The sequence below is a fragment of the Lagopus muta genome, chromosome 3 (assembly GCF_023343835.1).
Source record: "Lagopus muta isolate bLagMut1 chromosome 3, bLagMut1 primary, whole genome shotgun sequence".
NCBI classification, from domain to species: Eukaryota; Metazoa; Chordata; class Aves; order Galliformes; family Phasianidae; genus Lagopus; species Lagopus muta.
Genome location: NC_064435.1, coordinates 58,932,023 through 58,955,049, shown reverse-complemented (window position 1 = coordinate 58,955,049; position 23,027 = coordinate 58,932,023).

Genomic DNA, 23,027 nt, shown 5'->3' with positions numbered 1-23,027 from the left:
TTTCCCAACTTGGGAAACCTGCTGCTGTACAAACCCAAGAAGTTCACAAATCTGGAGGGCTCTCCATCCAGTTCAGTGTTTTCCCCTGATCTTTTGGGACTGCAAAACTGCGTTCATAGAATTATAGAATGTCTTATGTTGGAAGGTACCTTAAAGATCATCTAGTTCCAACCTCCCAACTGTGGGCAGGGCTGCCCCCCACCAGCTCAGCTGCCCAGGTCCCCATCCAACCTGGCCTTGAGTGCCGCCAGGGATGGGGCACCACAGCTTCTCTGGGCAGCTGTGCCAGTGCCTCACCACAGTCTGAGTAAAGAATTTCTCCCTGTCATCTAACCTAAATCTCCCCTCTTTCAGTTTAAAGCCATTCTCCCTTTCCTATCATTATCAGATCAGCTAAAAAATGTTGGACAGTCAGCTCCCTAGCCCTGCTGGCCATCCATCTTTTGATGCAGCCCAGAACACAGTTGGCCTTTTGGAGTGCAAGAGCACACTGCTGGCTCATGTCCAGCTTTTTGTCCATCAGGACTCCCAAGTCTTTCTCAGCAGGATTGCTCTCAGTGAGTTCTCCTCCCACTGTGCTCATATCTGGCATTGCCTAGACCCAAATGCAACACCTTGCACTTGGCTTTGTTAAATCTCTTTAGATTCTCATGTGCACATTTTTCAATCATGTGCAGGTCCTTCTGATGGCATTCCTCTCTTCTATTGTGTCAACTGCATCACTCAGCTTGGTGTCATTTGCAAACTTGCTGAGGGTGCACGCAATCCCACTGTCCACATCATTGATAAAGATGTTGAAGAGCACTGGTCCCAAGACTGACCTCCTGGGGGACACCACACATGACTGGCCTCATGACCTGGGCATAAAACTGTTGACAACAATCCTGTGGCTATAACCATCCAAACACCTCCATCCGAACTCCAATTTTGAAGTATTGTGAGTTCTGTTATATGACTTTAGAATGCTTTCTGCTTCAAACTTCGCAGGGATGAGTTTCAAACTACATGAAAAAGATGATTAACTGCAGTTTAACAAATCACAGGGAAAATTTGTGCCTCATTCAGACTTTGGAGATGCACATGTATTAGTCTTATTTATTTGAACTGGTTTATTCTTTCGTAACCAACAAACTTGGATGGCCAGAATGGTTTGAACTGTATTATTTTAATATTTGCAGCATTTTCAAATACTATTTCACTTAGTCCTTTCTGTTTTCCATGTATGCTGCTTGGTCCTTGACAAAAACATTTAACAATGTGAAAGTGGAATATTTTTCTGCTACAGACTTAGACCTTCTGAAGAGCCTAATCAAAACCAGATTTTTTTCTTTAATTGGAAAAGAAATGAGTGTTTTGCACTATACACTAGCTAGTTAATGCTATCATAAGCAACTCCCTATTAATCACGTACCATTTTTTGCAGCTGTGTACAGTAACTGACCTGCCTAGATACACTGTAACTGAAGCAATTAAGGATCTTTTGTATTTTTTATGTAATTACCACTTCTGAGCCAGGTTGCTAAATACTTGGGACTTTTGGGGGGGTAGTTTCAAGGTCATTATATTTTCGTTCATCTCATTTCCTAGGAAACCTATTTGCAGACTTGCCTAAAGCATCTCAGATACTGTACATTAAAGTATGGCGAATTAATTTAACCCTACTTCCTTCCACTCAGTAGGTGAATGTCCATTTTTCCAATGCATAATACCTTCTATATTTTTAAATTGTAAACTATTCCTGATTTTAATGATGCAAACAATGGAGAGAGCAAATAAGCTAAAGGAGCTAACACATTTATCTCCACATTCTGCCATCTGTTTGAAACTGCTGATGTAATTCCAGTTTTAAATTACATTAGATCCTGCCTTCTGGACCCCTTTCCCTATTTCCTTTTTTTTTTTTTTTAAATTTTTTATTTAAGGCTTTAGAGGAAGCAGTGCCTTCAGGTTGTAGACTACTTAATAAGAAACTGTGTCTTTGACTGTTTTCAATCTGGACTTAAAAGTGGGTCTCCTGGAGAAAGATGTAGTAATAGCTTTATTTCTGAGAGATGAAACTTATTCTCTGTGTGCAGTTTAATGAGATCTGTTTTCAGCAATAATGCTAGCAACCAGCAGATTTGTTTATATTGAAGAAACGGCAGAGATTAAGGGTTGTGTTTTTGCATACTCTGTTGTCTACTGATGGAATTTCTAGTTTTCTGCTTCTGCTTTAGAACTAGTGTAATTTATTCCTTGTAATCACTCCACCTTATTTCACTAGTTTAGTTAACAGCCTTTTATTTATTTTTCTCAGTATTTCCTTTACCTTTTGAGACCACGATGGAATCTGGTGGTATCTTGTTATGAAACACTTTGTTGTCTGGATTTGATACTAATGCTGATCTTTTAAGGATTTACCTAAAGGGATACTGGTCAGGATCTGTCCAAATCTATCAAACAAATAGCTTGAATTTTGCACTGTCACATTAAAGCACTGAGGTCGTGATTCCAATTTTAAAAACATATCACAGAAATCAAATGAATGTATTTCGTTTCACTTTGTTTTTTTCCTTCTTTCTTCTGTTCCATTCATTGTTTACTCAAAGAATAGTCAGAAGGATAAAGATTTGGGAAGGATAGACCCTATACTAAGAAGTTTGTGGAGTAAGCATAACTTCTCATTTGTATTAATCTCAAAAAACTAGAACGCCTAATTAAAAACAAAGACAAATACAATTCAAGCTGCATTTTATTTATCATGGTGCAATATTTTTTCACAAACATGTTCTCTAAAGCTGTGAATAGACATTATAACAATTGAAGAATAATTCAGTTTTTAACATTATTGAACGTCTTACCCAATTAGAGTTACTAAATCATGTCAGGCAAAAATCTGAAGAAAAAAACACAGAAACACACCGGTTTGATTCTAATCCTTTTATTGCAAATTTAGTTTTAAAATAAAAAATAATTAAATTGTACTGTTTTTTTTTTCAAATTTTATTTGGAAATTTTTAAAATATTAAAATGAAAACCCACAAAATTAAAACTTTTTGGTTTGATTTGGTAAGAAAGCAGACATCAGATTCATTTTGAATTTAATGGATGATTTTGTCATTCACTATTTAACTGAAAAAAGAAAAACAGAAAAAAAGTTATTATTTAAATTTAATTAAATGTGGAATTTATAACACCTAAATAATTCCAGTCCTTTTACTGAGGTAACTAGAATCTACATCTAGAGTTGAATACACATCTTAAAACTGTTTGATTCAGCTCCCAGAATGGTAGCAATTTTGATCGATCACAGATATCAATTTTGTTGTCAGTCAGATCAGTTTTGATAATCACTGATCATTTTAAATCTAAAATGTAAAAATTTTGGTGATTAAAATACAACAGACTTACTGTAGGCTTTCTACTTTCTACTTTGTATTCAACTACTGAATCAAACGGTTGAAATAAAGAGGTGGCCAACTGCTGGGAATGTTGGTGATTTTTTGCCAGTGTGTTTGTGCTTAGCCTGACACTACCTGTAGTGGAAAATCTGAATGTAGAGGTGAAATATTCCCTTTGTAGCCCAGCACTGCCATCCCTGGCTGGATGGAAACGGAAAAAGTCAGCAGCTTTCCAGGTACTGTTGAAAAATAAGGTGAGTGGTACAATCTACAGTTCTGACCTCTTGTATTTTCAGGGTCTACTAAAGAACCATGTAAACTATTTACTCTATATTTTTGTATAAGAAAATGTTCAATGGTGATTTATAGCACAAAAGTTACACCAGAGGGATCCACGTATAACCGTGTATATTTTTTAAATAGGTCTTAAACTTACAAACATGCCAAAATATTGTCAGTTACAGCTTGCCTTAGGAGCTCATATCAGCTTTTCATGGGTACAGATAATGGGCAGAGCAGAGCAAAGAGTGTTGATTTTCTGCTTACAGAAATACTATTAACTTCAAGAACCTGAACAATATTTCCCAAACAAAGAATTTATGACTCCACCTTGGCCTGAGAGGAAAAAATAATTAAAGTCACATTATTTCTTCAAATACTCAGACTCTAAATATTTGGTAACCAGTTCCCTGTTGCGATAATGCTCTCCCTTCTGCACAGAATTTGTATTCTAGACCTACATGAAATTAGTATATGAAATGAACAGAGTGAATGATTTGTTAGAAGAACTTTTTGTTGTGAAAATGTAATGAATATTTCATGGTTCAAATTCAAAGCAACTATAAATCTAAAATATCAAGTTTTGCTGTGATGCATAAAAACCATTCATCATAACTGCTAAATACAAACCATATTCACTCCTGGTAAGAACCATAAATATGACAAGAAGTACCGAAAGAAAGTTGTAGTTATGGCTAAGAAGGAGTCTATGGAATGAATACAGTAAAATTCCTTCCAAATGTTTTAAATAATACTGTCTTTTCCAAAGAAAGATTGCATTTCATCGATATCAAGATTTGCAAATCAGTCAGAAGCACCAAAACTCAAACACTATCATTGCACCCCAGCACAGCCTAATATTAAACCATATTTTTAAAATGATCAAAAAAGCAAAGAATATGTCTTACAACGCCCTGAGTTTATTTGCAAGAACCTCCAAAAATTCTCCCCAGCCACAGCGTGCACACCAGGCCTTTCAATACAGCTCCTGGTCTTAAAGAGTCACTTTGGGAAGGACAGGTGTCTTCTTTTTTTTAAGGAATCTTTAGTGGATTGAAAGGTAACATGAGTGGAATCATAGAATCACAGAACCCTTAGAGTTGGAAGGAACCTTTAAAGGTGATCTATTCCAACTCCCTGGGCAGCCTGTTCCATTGCACTCACCGTCACTTTAAAAGACTTCTTCCTTATATCCAACCTAAATCTCCTCTCTTTAAGCTTGAAACCATTTCCCCTTGTTCTGTCACCCCAGACCCAGCTAAAGAGTCTGTCCCCTTCTTTCCTGTAGCTCCCCTTTAGATACTGAAAGGCCGCTATAAGGTCACCTCACAGCCTGAACAGCCCCATCTCCTTCAGCTTGTCCTTAAGGAGAGGCATGCCATCTGACAGTGTGTGCTTGTAGTCCAGAAGGCCAACTCTATCCTGGGTTGCATCAAGAGAAGTGTGACCAGCAGGTTGAGGGAGGTGATTCTGCCCCTCTGCTCTCATGAGACCCCACCTGGAGTACTGTGTCCAGTTCTGGAGCCCCCAACCCAAGAAAGACATGGAGTTTTTGAAGCAAGTCCAGAGGAGGGCCACAAAGATGATCAGAAGGCTGGAGCACTTCCCCTACAAGAACAGGCTGAGAGAGCCGAGGCTCTTTGGCATGGAGAACAGAAGGCTCCAAGAAGACCTTCTAGTGGTCTTCCAGTAGCTGAAGGGGACTACAGAAAAGCTGGGGAGGGACTTTTTATAAGGACATGGTAGATGACATCAGTGGCTCTTCCCCTATCCATTAATACAGTGACATCATCATAAAAAGCCACTAGGTTGGTCAAGCAAGATTTTGCACTTGGTGAAGCCATGCTGGTTCTCCCATATCACCTCCCTGCCTTCCTTTTACTCTTCTTAAAAATGAGTGTGATGTTCCCTTTCTCCCAGTCACCATGTACTTTATTTCCCATGCAGTAAATTATACGTTGTTGTTCTTGAGATATATGCCAATGAAAATGTCTGATACTTCCTAAGCACGTGGTGCATGGGTTCATATGATGGCAAGAGTGATTTTTAAACTGGTTGGATAAATTTGGTTTGATTGGTTTCACAGAATCACAGAATCTTAGGGGTTGGAAGGGACCTCCAGAGATCATCGAGTCCAACCCCCCTGCCAAAGCAGGTTCCCTACAGCAGGTCGCACAGGTAGGCATCCAGGCAGGTCTTGAACATCTCCAGAGAAGGAGACTCCACCACCTCCCTGGGCAGCCTGTTCTGCTGCTCCATCACTGGAATGGACTTGAAAAGGACAGGTGAAAAAGTTAATTTATTTGGGGATGCTGAGTTCAAACACTTTCTTCCAGTTCTTCTCTTACTGTTGATACGATATAGAAATGCATTTCTTGAAAGGAAAGTACAAAGTCACTCACAGTACTTGTTTGAAGTTTGTAGGGAGAAAGATTTTTTCAAAGTCTGGACACCAGCTAAAAATTCCACCTACAAACTTTAAAAAAAAATCAGTAGAGGTTAGGAAGTATGAGTGTGAAGCATTGTTTGTATAAACTAATTTTCAAGATGCATTATACATTTACTTTGCATGCTTTCAAAGACACTCTGTGTATACAGCTTGAATCCAGCTTTAGTGTAATTGGCAATGAGCAAGCTAATCAGCTTCTGATTTTGAACAACTTGACTTCATTTTCAAAAGATTAGTCCCTCTGAGAATCACATCATTCTTATTTTCACAAAGGATTCAAATCCAGCTACTGGAATGTTGAAAAATACTGCAGAACAGTCAGATTCAGAGATTACTTAATCAGTAATAAAATGCCATTGTAAGAAGCATAGCAGTACTTCCTAAATCCCTCACTGCATGGTTGGCTTATTCCATTAGAATCTGTGCTGGCCAATCTCCAAAGATGCAGAACTAATGCTATGGGGTATGATCTGTTTTTGTTAAGCACTGAGAATTCAACATTTATTAGTGTTAATGACTAAAGAATAGCTAAGCAATTTCCTAATAAATACAATAGTTCATCACTTTAAAAAAATTAGGGCCTACCCCTACCACACTTACTTTGTTATAATATGACTCAGATCAGCAGAATAAATAGGTCTGCAGATTTTGTCCCTGTGCATTAAATGTAATGCGCTTTTTGCTATTTTTGCATATGATGTACTTTTAAATTGAGAAATCCTTTTCTTGGAAATAAGGAAAATGTAAATTGATTTCTAACAATCAGAGACGTATTTGTCTACCAATGTTTTAATCCTTCCTGTTGGAATATATAGATAGGAAAAACAGAACATAACTTAGACTATAATAACCTCACCTGACCAGAAATACCATTCTTTTAATTAGACAGCAGAAATCATACATTATCGTGTGTATTGTACTGTGTTGATATAGCTGTGAAGAGAAAAACACAGCTAATAACTAGTTGTAAATTCAGAATTACAGCATGTTCTGTAAAACTTCTCAAATTTGACACTTTCCACCAGCAATCAAAAAGTGGGTTCCTTGAGTTTGAATGCAACTTAATATTGACAAAGAATTTAATTTTTTATTTATATTCACAATTTTTATTACAAATCTATACATAGGTCGCTCTGACCTATGCACAGCCATCTGGAACATGGCTTATATTTCATGTCACTGTCACCACTGCTGAAATGCACCACCCACAGCCTCACTGTGCTCACTGAGCACTGAGCCACTCTTTGTTCTTCATCAGTGTTCAGCAAGTGTTGATGAATGTCAATGGATGCTTTTTTATTTCCGCATAGAGGAATTCAGTGACACACTTCATACGCAATTGTGTGACAGACACCATTCTGCCAGACTGCCCCTCTACTGCCATCTGTCATGGCAACAACACGTAACAGAATATTGGTGGGAATCACAGAATCACAGAATCACCCGGGTTGGAAGGGACCCCAAGGATCATGTAGTTCCAACCCCCCTGCCTAGCAGGGCCACCAAACATACACATTCAGATCAGGTTGCCCAGGACCCCGTCCAACCTGGCCTTAAACACGTCCAAGGACGGGGCATCCACAACCTCCCTGGGCAGCCCATTCCAGGGCCTAACCACTCTCCTAGTAAAGAACTTCCCCCTAACATTCAACCTAAATCTTCCCTCCTTCAACTTAAAACCATTTCCCCTAGTCCTGCTGTTGTCAGCCCTTTTGAAGAGTTTACTCCCCTCCTGGGTGTAGGTTCCCTTCAGGTATTGATAGGCTGCAATGAGGTCACCCCGCAGCCTTCTCTTCTCCAGGCTGAACAAGCCCAACTCCCTCAGCCTGTCCTCATAGGGGAGGTGCTCCAGCCCCCTGATCATCTTAGTTGCCCTCCTCTGGACCCTTTCCAAAATCTCAATGTCTTTCTTGTACTGAGGGCTCCACACCTGGACACAGTACTCCAGATGGGGCCTCACAAGAGGGAAGATTCAACCTGTACTACCATACCACCAATTTCTGCCTCTGATGTTGTAGACCAACATGATAAAATAGGAGGCATTAGTCTCAGAAAAACCCTCACATCATATACTATAAAGTGATAAAATAGATTTGTAATTCATAGAATAATTAAGACCTTTAAGATCATCTGACACATATATTCTTTAAAGAAAAAGAGCTGAAAACTTTCTACTCTAGAGAATATAGAGCTGGTAGTTAAATTTAAAGTATGTTGATGAAACAAATACTCCAATGGAGCATTACTCTTCTTTTAGAGAGTCTCTTAACAGAAAATTCAATGCAGTTACTGATCAATCAAATTTTAAATCTTTTTTGGAAGGTTTTGGATGGATAAAGCCCTGAGCTACATGATCTGAAATCATTATTGACTTTTTTTTGCTGTAACATGTTGGTATAGAGTCTGCCTAAGGTCCCTTCCAACCTGAATTATCCTTTCTGATTAATTTGCTCTTTTCTGCATAGTGGGTGGCAGGGACAGCTAAAGAGAGTTTTCTGTTCCTAGGTAAACCAGTGTAAAGGTTTTCAGAACTGAATCCTTTGGAAGGCTATTTCTGGGTTATGAATTTTGTCTTAGATGGATGATCCATTTTTCCTAGTAGAAAATGAACGGGTCAGGTTGATCCCTCTGAAGAGGGGGCATGGCTTTTGACTTGGGAACACCTAAGCTTCTCTCTAGGGACAGAGATTCATGGAGGCAACTGAGAAGCTCAAACACAATAGGAACTGGTAAGAAGAAGAGGAAACAGACATGTTGACCTCAGAGTCAGTGGAAATTAAAAAGAAATCCTAGGGAGCAGAAAGGACAGCACAGTTGACTCAAACCCACCACAGAGGAAACAACACATCTGCAAGGGATTTAAATTTCCAATCTATCTTATCTAGTGACTGAATTGTCTCAAACAAAATGTACAGTAGCTCTAGTTCACATGAAATAGTCATCTATTTAGTTGTGTGTGTTGGGTTTTTTTTTTGGGGGGGGGGGGGGGTAAGGGGGGAGAAGAGAAGTTACTACAAAGGGAATTTTCCAGGCACACCTCAAAATTCAGAAATGTACAGAGGATGAAGGAGGAAATTAACCTGGACCAAAGACATTTTTTTTACCATCATCAGTAAAGGTAACAAGAAACTGAAGATCTTGTGGGAATGGTAATTAGAAATACAATCTAGTCCCAGAATAATGCTTTTGTCTTTTCTCTTTCTCTTCCTTGTGCCTCTCCAGTGAAAAAATAATGACACTGATAGAGCTGGGATATCATTTCAGATCACTGCTTAAAACAACAGAAAGCTCTAACTTTTTAACATAAAACATCCACTACTATAGAAATAATTCTTGAAAATGAGACACTTCTTCCTACGGTGGAAGAGCAAGAAATGCAATCTAGTTTTTGTGGATATTTAATGATAAGTTTTTCTGATGTTTCTGATGGTATCAGACCCTTGTTATTCCAGGAGTGACCAAATGCACATGGCATGTGGCTCGGGATTTATGAGTGAAGTTGCTTAGAGGAGAAAAAAATTGTATAGACGTAGGAAATATTCTTCTAGAAAGGCAATTTTATTCTTTTATTTACAGCAATGGATATTTTGGCTTTTACAAAAAGCTGTAACCCTCTTAGTACAATAATTATCATCCACTGAGAGAAAAATGTATGGCAGAGAATTGAAAAATCTTTCTGTCAGTGCCGCCTTACCCAAAAGGCAAAGCAGCTGAACGGACAAACTGTTCTAAAGCTGCTTGTTGTGTCCTAACTGAGCACTGCCCATTCAACAACTTTACTTGGAGCAAACCTTTAGGTCTGTTCTCATATAACTCAAATAAAACTGAGAAAGTGCAGAATGAAGCAGTGGGGTAAATGCACATCAGTATCATAATTCTGCATTTGACTTCCTCTAAAAACTTGCAGATAGCTTCTTTTAAACTCCGTATAGCTCAATGAAGCTGAGACAGCTTGCATTTGAAGTAATTGGTGCTCAAGCTACAAAATAATTGGATCAAATAAGGAGATTGTTGCATATGCAGAATGAGTGAGAATTAGACTTCCATTTTGGAGTCTGAAGAATATAAATACTTGGAAATACTTGGTTTATGTCAGCTCCACAGCAAAAGCAGTCAAACTGCTGACCTCCATGCATGTCTAGACAACTAACGGCACTGGATTTCCACAGTAATAAAGAAACTGGGATTTCACACAAGTGTGTAAAAATAAGCTTACCCAGAATGTAATGGCCTGCTAAGTGATGAAGCCAAACATAAGATGTAATGTCACTTACAGTGCTGACTGAAATGTACGAACCTCTGTGATGGATGGACAACCAATGAGAAAGATAACTGAAATTCACATAAAAATGTTAATGGTTACTAATGGAGCCTAACATGTAGCCAACACATTAAGGAGAGAAGTCACATTTAATTCACTCCAGTCCAGAAAAAAAAGTTCAAGGAAGGTTACGGAAAACAGGAAATTGGAATAAGCAATCATTAAATGGCAGATAAGGTATCTTAGCACAGACTTTCTCCTTATTACTAACTATATAGAATTACATTAGCCCTATTAAACTATTTCAGATAATGTCTGCTACTTCATAGAAAGAACCACAATTCCATTTGGAGCAGCAACTATGCCCACAAGTTTTTCAAACCTATATTCTAGCTGCTCATGGAAAAGATTTCTGCTGCCTCTGAACCTCTTGGTATTTTTCCAAGTCATCTTACTGATAAGGCTGAACTGGATACACACCATGTACTATTTCAGCTTTTAGTTACAGAGCAACTAAATATGTTATTACATTGTACTGTTGAGAACTTCATAGACTGAAAGGTATACGAATAAATGTAGGTCTAGAAACCTGAGAAAATTCTTGTAAATATATAGAAAACACTTCTGTTCGACAGTCAACTAACTATCAAGGCTACTTAATGAACAAATCAAGATCTGTAGACACCACAGCCTGCATGCTCTTTCTTAAAAGATTTTAATCTTTGTCCTTGTCCTTCAGTAGAGTTTCTTTCCAGAGCATCTTGGCTTAATAAACATCTTTCAAGAAGGCTTCAGCACTAGTGTGAGAGTACTTGTATAGCAATCTGGAGTTCTTATCAGCTGTATAGTGATCAGGTGAAGGAATAATTGATTTCAATAAGCAACACCTGTTTTTATAATTGCTCAAGTGATTATAATTCAATAATAAAAAGCCAATTTAGCTATCTTTACTCAGATATTAACCTCTGATATACAGCATAAGAGTGAAATTGCAATAGGTTGGATTTCCTCAAGAAACAAGATGATACTATATGTTTATTCTACTTTGGTCTGTTTTGCTTATTTTCACTTGCTATTTTTCTATTTTTTTTCTCCCCCCCCAAAATATACATTTTCTATTTGAAGAGCTTTCTCTGCTATCTTTTTTTCCCTACTGCTGTGCTAAATACGTCCTTTCTCTCAACCAGCTTATTTCCTTTCTTCCTCATATTGTCTTTTTATGATATACTGACAGCATTTTTTGTTTTGTGATTTCCTATATTACCTAGATCCATTTCTGCAGGAATGTTGCTTAACTAGTTATTCCCCCTCCATGTTTGTGTACTTCCTCTTTCCTAAGTATAATTACTTGCAATTGTTTTTACTGAATTGTACACAGTATTCATTTTTTTTTAATATATATTCTTCATTTTTTTCTAAGATATTTGCATTCTAAGCTTGTCTTTGTGCGCTTTTTGTAATTGTTCCCAGCTATGTTCTTGTTTATTTTGGAGGTTCTCCAAACCACCTTCCAGGTCTGCCATAATAACATTGAATATGGAAAGGTCCAAGACATGTTATGTGTTACTGCGGATCTCTTCTCTGGGCATCTTGTCATTCTGCCTACGAAGTTATCATTAACTACTAAGATAGTGCATTTCCTTCTCTTTCATTTTATGTGACTTTTGTTCTGAAAATAGAAGTAAAACTAAGTCAGTGGTTTCCCTTGACCTACTTCTCCCTTCCATGAATTAAAACATGAGTTTTTCAGATCTTCTGGCACCTCCCTCTCTTTTGCAAGTTCTCAGCAATAATTACAGATCTACTTGTGACAAATGTCCGCCCCAGAGTATTTCTACATGAATCTTTTTTTGGCACAGCTCATCTGAAAACAACCAAATATATACTGTAATCTGCTCTACTAACCTGTTTTATTCTTTGGCTCTGGTATGTGAGTCATTGACTTGCAATTGGCCTTTTAAGTGGGGAGTGAAGAAAAAATATCAAATTCAATGTGTTGATGTTCTCAGTTTCATTCATCAATAACATTAATTGTCTTGCAACAATCGGACCAAAGCTTTTTTGAGCATTGCCTTAGCACTGATGCAATTACAGAAAGTATAACAAGACATTACTCATATCCCTCACTGGGTTTTTCTAATTTTATCTGTATGTGCTTAAACTGTTTTTTTTTTTATGCTTGCTCTAACTAACCCAACCTGATTTCTACCTTCCGTATGCCTTTTTCTTAATTAAAATATGAATTTCTCCAACCTCTGTTCTGAACAAGATGGAGCATAACGTCACCATCCTGGCCACCCATATTGGAAGTTAGGGACATCATTTTTTTTCTTCCTTTCATTTTGTTGAGCAATGTAGCCATTCTTATAATTTATCTACCCAGAAACCAGGATTAGTGTTTTACGCTCTCACTGGAAAAATAACCGGTGGCTCAGAATTTGCTATGAAACCAATCACAAAGAAGGGAAGTGCAGTTGCCCTGGGGACAGTGCTGTCAATCTTATCTCCATGGTGCCACCTTCTGATAGTCTCATTGGTGCTCCCGATGGTGCTGCTTGACAGCCTGCTCTCAAAGCAAATATCCCTGCATGGAAGCAGTAGCTAATGTAGTGGGACTGGCCCTGTGAGAATGCATCTGCCTGAGACTGGAGAAACATGGCTGTGCTGATCAAAAATGGAAGCTTCAGGATCATGTCCTGGCGTTAATCTTATTTTCTATATCGTTTCTTTCTAACTTCCAGTCTAGGGAACATGAAGACTCAAATAATCCACAAATGCTGGTAGTCAGGTTTATGTCATACTGAATGGTCAGTAATGAATGAACTGCAGGAAAAGCAAAATTTTAAAAATATTTTGTTCCACTGGAAAAAGCTGGAAAATGTTAGCACTTATGTAACTGTTCATATCAGTTTAGGTTTAACTTACAATATGGTGACAGCAGATCTAACAGATATATTTGCAGTGGAGACAATTGATGAAGAATATATTGAAGTCTTTCCAATGACTTGCCACAGCTCCTGAACGGCCTGTACAGAGATGAGAGCAACCATGAGGCAGACTCTCATCAGCATGAAATGTATGTCTTGTACTTTTGACTCCAGTCCTCATTTTTCTCTCTAAATCCCCCTGTTCCTCATTTAACCTCATATATAAGAGGAGAATGTAGACTGGTGTTGAGCATTACTTGCTGTCTCAAATCCTTCTTTCAAAATTTAAGTCCTTTAATGGCAATTACCACGAATGCCTACTGGTGCAGGCTGCATAAGTGGAGAAGGATCTATTAGTATTTCTTATACACTGATGTGATCCTGTGTGTACCTGGGAAAAGAGAACTCAAAATGGATTCATGTCCATGTCCTACTGTTGACTCAAATCAAAGTATTTTGGGGAAAGTGCATAAAGAAAATGTAACCCATCTCTATCTATCCCAACTTCAGGTTGTGCCAGGGAGTTGAAAAATATATTTGAGAAGAAAAAGCATCAGTTTTGTGTATAAGATGGCATAGGGAAAAAAAATCTGACATGAAGTTCGTCTTCATAACACAGTGGCTCTCTTAACTCTTCCAAAATGATGTGAAGTCCCCATCCCAAACTGAAATTGTTAAAGAAAACTTACAGACATTGTTTTTAGATATAATTTTCCTCTGATTTTTCTTCTGTAAGCGTTAGTTGCAAACATTTTTTTTTCGCTAATGTGAAGTTGACACCTAATACTCAAAATGTGAACTGTTTTTGTGGTTCTGATGCTTCAAGTAATTGTGTATTGTTGCCTGTTCTATGGGCATAATGCTTGCAAGACAGAAGGCTTGAAGAAACCAGTGGGCTTGGGTTCTCCATCCAAGAAAATATTGCTGTAGGGAGCCTAGCAGTAAGCAGCCTTGGCAAATTCTAGAAAGCTAAAACTATTCAAGAGGCTTTTCTTTTTGTTTGTTGTCTGGTATAAAATGATGTTCTGAGTTTAGATATCCGGAACACTGCCTAGTTACATTAACATGAGGCAAAAATTCATCACGTTATTTTAGAAAAGTTGAATCTGCAGCAAAGGTAGTCCTTAGTAAATGAAGTAGCTGAAACTATATTACTTTTGTGGCTACTGTTGTGTTCTATCTATCTTCAACCCCTCAGTTTGCAATTCTGTGAATACTGCTTCATGTTATTACAGAGTGTATGTGCAGGAGGTTCTCAGTGAAATAGAATTCATTTTTTGCTTTCTCTAGGGAAGCTGCATACATGACCACTGCATGGAAAAACATTACAACGCAGGCCTACTTACCTATGGTTTCTTTGCTGTTTTGAAAGACCATCTGTGTTTGTAAAGAAAGAGAAAATGGGTCAGTATGAAGCTAGCTAAAGGTGATTTTGCGCATCCCCAAAATGTACCTTCTGCTACGATGTTTTATTTTTTCCTTGGGTGAGGGCCAAAGAATTTGACCAAAATACTTCTGCAGACTTCTCTAAAAGATAATTAAAAAAAAAAAAAAAAAAAAATTAAAAAATCAACCCACAAGTGTAGATGTATCTGTTCAAAAACTTGCTGAGTTTTCCAGGTCACAGAAGACCATTTCCTGCCAGTACAAGAAGAAAACTAAACCGCTGATTTGTTTACGGGTGCGTGAAAATCCTGTGGCTTTAAAGTGCTTTGTGTGTGGGGAGAGGGGAGGGCAGGGATATGGATGGGGAGTTTTGTTTTAAAATAACATTAAAATCATATTCTTTATGTGTTTGTTTTACCTGCAAGGTGACAAATGATTGCGCTTAGTAAATCAAAGATTTTGGCATAAAATCTTTCTTTAACAAGCCATATTTGTTCAAAGTAACAAAGCCTGGATTGAATATAAGTGGGTGTCAGTTCAGGAAGTAAATACCTATCTGTTGTATAATCAGGTCTACTCTGTATTTACTGAGTCCTGACTGGCTCTTCTACTTCCCTAAGCAAGGAAAACATCAAATCTTGAGCTTCATTTTCTTCCACGTGCAGATCAACGGACCATTGTCTCCTTTGCAGTTAATGGAAGGTTGGAAGGAGAGACGGCTGCAGTTCTGTGCTGCCCAATTGCAGGAAGTGAGCATACAGGTACACCTGTGTAGATATACTCATCTTCCCATTATCTTATATTGCAGCCTGGTTTAATTGTGTGTAAACACTACATTTCAGAAAGATGAAATCTGCTTGATAATATGCCTGCATAAACACCAAAAATATACTAAATGTACCCATCTCTATGAACAACCAAGTAAAATGTATTGTGCTGAGTAAGACACTGGTATAGCAATTGTAATATGAAATGTGGATGAGTTTGTGAGGTTTTGTACATGTGTTTAAAAGAAAGAAAAGAACCAGGATACAGGAATCATTAATAGAAGTTAATCCAGAAATGCTGGTACATGGCATTCCAAGTAGAAAGAAAGTACCGATACAGCCTGTGCAGTCTGTATGCAAATTGATCTTGCACAGGGAGAGAGATTGTTCTTGACAGCTTGACTCTAGCAATGCTTCAAGGCACCTAGAATGGTCCTACTTTCTGTTTTCTCCAGTTCCTTATATTCCTTGAGGTGTTGATAATGAAAGACTCCTGACCAGACTAAATGTAGTTCATGTTGACGAAGACTGTAAACACACATGGTAACTTTCATGTCTCTGTGAAATCTTTTGACTTTTTCATGCCTTGTCCATAGGACAAGCTGTGAAATGACAGATAATTTCTGTCACCTGTGTTGAGATTTCAATAGGACTACGAAATAGCTGCAAGTCTCTAGAAGGGCATTCAGAAAACAGTGTTTGAATGATCTCTGGACTCCCTTTAAGCTTCAAAGGAACTGCATCACTTTCTCCATAACCTCAGTAATTGCTGTTTAAAAAAAAAAAAAAGCAAAAAAAAAAAAAACAAAAAAACAACAAAAAAATAACAAAAAAAACCCAGATTTTTAAAAAGAAATCATGCAATCTAGAAACATACTTTCCATCTGTGTATTGCGGCTGAAATCCAAAGCAGGCCAGCTGGTCATAGCACAGCTCACACATTCACAGAGTCTGTCCTCTGAATAAGCCATTTCAGCACAAATAGTGGAAAGCACAAAGAAGAGTCTGAGCTTCTCCGATTTTTTCCCCACATTTGACACTTAAAGGACTGGCAGGTACTAAAAGATTCTCTCTGATCTTAAATTTGATATTGTCATTGCATTTTATTTGCTGCTCAAATATGTCTTACTAAAACTGTGTGATCCAGGATGTGAAGTGGAATGTTTGTTGTGGCAAATGCCTCTCTTCATTGGAGCCGTTTGGTCTGGCAGTGTTCCCAGTTTGCTGTAGATTTAGCAAGTAAGTTGTGCACAGTCCCTGGATTTTTGTTCTCCCTTTTTGTGGCAGTCTCCCTATATCCTGAAAGCACCTGGAGTTTTACAGTAGCGTCTTTCAAAATCTCCATTTTAAACTTGAACATAGGGACTGATCACAGCAGACTAGAAATTTCTCTTTATGAAATCAGAAGTCCCTCCTCCCCTCTTCCATATGACAAATTTTGCTTTGGGTGCAGACGCTGTGGGCAGAGGCCACAGCCTTCCCTTCTGCCTGCCCGGCTCCGTGGACAGTTTGGAGGTTGTGATTGCCACTCTGTAGCTGAAAGGCCAAATCCTTTTAAGTAAAAGATAGAGGTGATGTGTCAGCTAGTGGTGAGGGAGGTGAAAGTTAAGAACCGTAACAGTACACAGGGATCGTGACTGATAAGGGGAAAGTTAGTCACTGTAGTCTTTTGAGGTGATCTAACCCAGTTTTGAACAGTGTATGAGCAGCCAATGACCAAGCTCTATCTGAAACTTAACCTGAAGAGGAAGTATGAGTGTGCCTGAGGAAACTCATGCAGATAGAAAAGACACTTGGGCTTTCAGCAGCACTTGGCGAGGTTGGGGTTACCAACCTGTATGAAACTCAAAGGCGATTCTGGCATTGTTTAAACTCTTCCTGTCTTCTTCATCTGTTCTCTGGGGAGTCTGAGTTACTCCATTTCACTAGGGTCAAATATTCACGTGATTCCCCATTTGCTGAAGTAAGTATCAGATGTGCACAAGAGGACTTTGTTGTGGTATGGCCTATACATCACTTTGGAAATCAACATCCACATTGAGAATTTCATTCCCAGCAGAGCTTCCAGTTTAGTTTCCTTTGGAAGAAACCTACTTCTCAGGGTCTGAGGACCAAGCGAGCACATGAGAACAGTCATAGGATATGCCAAAACCCCACTCTGCTCTGAACTGAACCACTTTTGTGGGCAAAGTTTCAATTTCTGAAGCATGCAGATGTATGATTAAAAAAGGCGAAGGAAAAAGAAAAAAGAAAGATGGCATAGAGCTAAGCAGTTAAGACTCACAAACGTAGTCAAGTTATGTTTTAAAAAACATGCTATTTTGCTTTTTGATATTCTGACAGGGTGTCAGAACAGACTGGATAACCAAAGGATAATTCAGGTTGGAAAGGCCCTCAGAAGGTCATTTAGTCCAATGTCAGCTGTAAGGCCAGACCCACTTGCTCAGGGCTTCATAAAGTATAGTCTTAAAGACTCTTAAGAATGAAGACTATACAGTGTCTCTGGACAACTCACTCCAATGCTGTCCTTGTGCTGGAAAAGCTTTTTGTTATATCCAGACAAAAACTCTAATTTTAATTTATGACCATAGCCTGTTGTCCTTCCTCAGTACATCACTTCGAAGAGCCTGGCTCTGTTCTATTGATTACCTCTTTGATGATCTTGGAAGGCAGCTATTATGTCCCATTCAAACCTTCCCTTTCCCATTTCAATTAAGCCCAGTTCTTTCTTTGTATATCAGATGCTCCAGCCTCCTGAGCATCTTGGTGGCCTTCCACTACACCTGCTCCAGTTTAGTGAACTAATTCCTTGCATGGAGTACACAGTTAAGTTGCAAGTTCCTAAGAACTAAGTTAAATGAAAACTGAACTTATGGTTTGGTGTTTTGCTATCCTACCTGTTAATTGGTTAGAATATAAATCTGAACAGACTGTATTTAAAGTGCATTATCAGACTTGTAGATAATACAAAGGCATAAAGCAGGCTACTATAATTTATGTCTTCAACCACACTGAGTTTGGAGTGGTGAAGTAGAAAGTAAATGCTACTTTCACAAAAGTAACAAAAAACAGTGCTGTTTCTTTGCACAGTCAGTCTTGCACAGCTGTACTATACCTCTATGACTAAATAGCCAGAACTGTGGCCTTAACTTTGGGTCTTATAAGAATACTAGTCTAATTTCTAATTGCAGTTTTATGTTAATACGACAGCTATCTTTTCATAGCAAGGGAGTTTGATATACTCGTATGGTATTTTCTGTACTCTTTAAAAGGCGTATTCCATTTCCTTTTTTTTTTTAAAAAAAAAAATTGAATAGTAAGATGTCTCTGTAATGAGTTACCTCCTCTGTAATTAGCTAGAAAGGTGCATCTATTTGATACAGGTTCAAAAGAAGTACAGAATCATGTAGGGAAAAAGAAATCTCTAGGGGTTTCTACATCCAACACCCACCTAAGAGCAGGACAGTTTCCAAAGTTACATCATGTTGTTTAGGGCCTTGGCCAGTTGCTTATCTGAATATCTCGAAGGATCCTGCATCCTCTCTGGGCAACCTGATCCAGTGTTTGACCCCTCTTATAGGGAAGAGTGGATTCTTTAGATCTAGTTGCAACTGGTGTCTGTTTATTTTTGTCTTCTTACTATGCATCTTCAAAAGTAGTCTGCCTGTGTTCTCTACAACCACCCATTGCTTCCTGATTCTGCAGGTCAGGAAAGAGGTACAGCTGGAAGGAGCACTAAAACCTTACCTGATCATCCAGGAAGAAAAGTGATCTAGATTAAAAAAAAATAGCTCTTTATTTCTCAGATTTTTCACAGTCAGTGAAAATTTCCCCTTGTAGCAGTTGTACCAAAATTGTCCCTACTGTGTCATATCATAGTTTTTCTAAATGGCTGCAGATGATAGCTTGGAAAGACTTGGTCTTTAATGAGACCCATATGTCCTACTGGAAGGCTGAAAGATGCCTTCTCCTTCTTTGTGAGTCTGGGGCTGGTGCCCCATCTCTGAAGGCTTTAAAGGCCAGGCTGGATGGGGCCTTAGGCAGAATATCTAGTGGTTGGTAACCCTGCCCAAAGTATAGGGGGTTGGAACTGAATGACTTTTTAGGTCCCTTCCAACCTAAGTCATCCTGTGATTCTTCAGTGAAAATGATGTTGTTCAGTTGTTCAGCCCAGCAAGCTACACCTGTCCACTGCAATTGAGATAAGATCTCAACTTCCACCATCTCTGAATGCAGATGAAGTAGAGGTCGCTGTTCCTTCCTCTTCCTAAGCTGTCTCTGTGGCTTGGCTCACTCTCTGCTCACTCACCTGTTACCTTCATGGTAAGATACATGCTACAGCATGTCCTGGGTTAGCACCAGAATGAATAGCTCTCTGAAATGGTCTCTTCACGTGGACTATTCAAGCATAGCCATCAGTCTTTTCGTATTTACTTGGACAGTATTATATACAATGAATTTCACTTCCTATCCCAGAAATTGTTTGTTCAAATCTGATTGTGTGTTAGTGGCTCAAGTACAAACAATTGCTGCCATTCAAGCAGGATTAGGTGTGCTTTATACCCTTCCAGGTTTGTTAGCTTGTGGTGTGGCTACGTTCTTAAAGATGCCTGACTGTAGAGTTCTGCGCTTAATTCTTTACCTACTCACATACTCAGCTTTACTCAGTTAAGTAATGCTGCTGAAGTATGTCTCCATATCAACTTGCTGTAATGAAAATGTAAGATAACCAGAGCAAACCCCAACTGTAACTACATATACAATCCAATGTGCCCTCATGTTAATTGGGCCCGTAGGATAGAAAGCAAAACATTGCAAATGGTACTGGTTTGCAGTAATTCTTAATCCTTTAAGCATATAAATCCAGCAGACAGCTTAGAAGTGCAATTTCTGCCACCAGCTATGTTGAAAATGCACCCGCATACTTAGTACTAAACTATGGCATCAAGCAACATGAAGCTCTGCTTCAGGGATAGTATAGAGCCCCTATCATTCCCATGCCTGTTGCGGGAGTTGTCATGTCTCAGGGAGTCATAGTGCCTCCAGAGCTTCTCTTGCATCACTATTAATTAGGGTGCAGTTTGCACTCCTTTCTGCATCTTGTCAGCTTCACTAGCTTGTGTGTGGGATGAGATAATCTCGTCCCCTTAGTGCATGCCATGAGAGCTGCTGCGGTGGGTCAGACTGGGGGTCCAGCCAGCCTGACACGCGTTTTCTGACAGTGGCCTGCAGCAGATGTTTAGAGAAGGAGAAGCAGAACTGGGCAATTACAGAGAGAGACTTTTCAGTGATTTGCCAGGGAAACCAGGGATGTGTGGGATTCTTGATCCAGTTATCATGCCTGCATGTTAGTGCATGATAGGTAGATAGCTCACTGCCAGTGAGCTTGTTTTAATCCCTCTTTTAATTATTTTTACTCCTTTCCAATATCTGGTAGCAATAAATTCCACAACAGTTCAGCAGTATGCAAAAAGATGATTCTGCTAACCCTAAACCCGTCAGCTGCACAGGATATTTCCTTCTCTGGTCCCACTCCTGGACTCAGCTCCAGTGGGATACATCATCTGTAGCTGCAGACAGTCCTTTCCTATCCATTGCTTGCACAAGGGGAAAAGGATATTTTGTGCCCAGATTTTGCACAAATGCATAAAGAAAGAAAGGGTAGAGTCTGGCTTCTGCCCTCAGGAATTAGCCTGTATTAATGAGTAGAGATGGTTCAGCTATGTGGCTTCTTACAACAGACAGCAGCAAGGACCAGGGCAGAGTTCTCTGTCTGTACCAAGAATAGCAAACACCTTTCAGTGAAAGCAGAGCGTGCTTCTAACAGCATTTAACAAACGAACAAACAAACAAATGAAACAACAATATGGACTGGATGTTCTTCCTTCAAATTAATTGAAACATCTGTGCAAAAATGTTTTCGTTCAAAAAGAAATGACATTTCTATTTCAAAGCTTTTGAACTGTAGTTAGTTTTGTTTCTTTAGAGGAATGTTTTCTTTCATTTCATGTCAAAATTAATTTTACTGAAGTTGAATTTTAAAGAAAACAAAGGAAATTAAGAAAAATGCAGTGACAGCAAGAAAGCCTGCCTTCCCTTCCATTGTGAGCTGCTTCTGATAAGAGTGCTTCCCAACCCAACTGCAAGGCCCCTCTGCCATCTCCTACACAAAGGATTAGACCTAGTATAGAAAAGCACTAGTGACTTTGTCTCTAAAAAGGAAAGCCTTGGCTGTGGGCACAATATGAGCTCAGCGCTAAGCAGCCTATACCTTGTGACTGATAATTATGATCAAAGTTACACATTACTGTATGCCTGTATTTTAAATGAGATTTGAGGTAGCTAATTGCAAGGGAACCAGAGGAGGATATTTACAGTGCTGCATCTTATTTTCTCCTCCGTTCTGTCGCAGTTTTCCACAAAGGAATGAAAATTTTTAAGCTATCAGCTCAAACTGTTATTGACTGAATGACAAGCATAACTTAATATATTAAGTTAAAGAAAAATGAAATAAAATAATTATTTATCTTATTCTTAGAGGAGGCCGAAGTGTGAGCTGATGCTGAAAAAGTGACTGAACAATAATCCCTTTTCCTCCTCAGTATGAAGAAGTACAAAATAAAAATGAATGGCGTCAGTGGCCTTACGTGACATTTCTCTCCATGGTTTATTTATTAAGTTCCAGGAAATGTACAGTGAGGTGAAACAGATATTAGTACTGATAGCTGAGTAAAGAAGACTTTGTGGGGCAGGAAATAGATTGTGAGAAAAAAAGGACTGACTATTCTTCATAATTGTCTTTCTAGCAAGTGATCAGTATTTATTTTAGGAAATGTCTGAAATACATGTAATCATATATGTACCAATAAACTGCAGGGAAGTGTTCTTCTGAAAGCCAGCATGATTGCCAAAAGACTACTGCTACGTAAATGAAAAATCTGCTAATTGTTTAGTGTTGCCAAATGTTTAACTGGCCTCTGAAACTTGGCATACACAATGAAAATGAGTTACCAAATGGATAAAACAATAGCAGTTATCCAAGATGAGTGATCTTGTTCTTCTTGAATTGTGTGCTGAGATCATAGAATCATAGATTCACAGAATGGTTTGGTTTTTAAGGGCCCTCAAAGCCCACCCATCCCCACCCTGTGCCATGGGCAGGGTTGCCCCCTACCAGCTCAGCTGCCCAGGGCCCCATCCAGCCTGGCCTTGAGCGCCTCCAGGGATGGGGCACCACTGCTTCTCCGGGCACCTGTGCCAGCACCTCACCACCCTCTGAGTAATTAATTTCTTCCTGACATCTAGCGACTTTTAGTTTAAATCTATTGCCTCTTGTCTTATTTCTATGAGACCGTGTAAGCTCCCTTCTGCTTGTAAGCTCCCTTCAAGTTCTGGAAGGCTGTCATGTCATCTCCCTGGAGCCTTCTCTTTTCCAAACAAAACAAGCCCAACACTCTCAGACTTTCTTCAAAGGAGGGATGGCCTTTGTCTCATAGGAGATGAGCTGGGCAAGATTTGCAGAGCCCAGCAAACAAAGATATCTCTGTGAGGTACAAAGAGCCATGTAGCAACAGCAGG